This window comes from Pygoscelis adeliae, unplaced genomic scaffold (genome assembly GCF_000699105.1).
Source record: "Pygoscelis adeliae isolate BGI_AS28 unplaced genomic scaffold, ASM69910v1 Scaffold167, whole genome shotgun sequence".
Lineage (NCBI taxonomy): Eukaryota > Metazoa > Chordata > Aves > Sphenisciformes > Spheniscidae > Pygoscelis > Pygoscelis adeliae.
The window spans coordinates 8,114,502-8,114,918 of NW_008825428.1; the positions used below are offsets into that span (position 1 = coordinate 8,114,502).

The 417-nt window shown below is 52.5% G+C and overlaps 1 protein-coding gene across 1 annotated transcript in view; it reads left to right on the plus strand.

Annotated features, from left to right (window-relative positions):
- Positions 1-417, plus strand: part of SH3RF1 (SH3 domain containing ring finger 1) — a 91,083-nt gene that overhangs the window by 64,590 nt on the left and 26,076 nt on the right.

The window sequence follows — 417 nt, forward strand, 5'->3', positions numbered from 1 at the left end:
AGGGAAGTGATCGTGCCCCTGTACTCGGCACTGGTGAGGCCGCACCTCGAATACTGTGTTCAGTTTTGGGCCCCTCACTACAAGAAGGATGTTGAGATGTTGGAACATTTCCAGAGAAGGGCAATGAGGCTGGTGAAGGGTCTGGAGAACAAGTCTTATGAGGAGCGACTGAGGGAGCTGGGGTTGTTTAGCCTGGAGAAAAGGAGGCTCAGGGGAGACCTTCTCGTGCTCTACAACTACCTGAAAGGAGGCTGTAGCGAGGTGGGTGTCGGTCTCTTCTCCCAAGTAACTGGCGAAAGGATGAGAGGAAATGGCCTCAAGTTGCGCCAGGGGAGGTTTAGATTGGATGTAAGGAAAAATTTCTTTACTGAAAGAGTGGTTAAACATTGGAACAGGCTGGCCCGGGGAGCGGTTGGG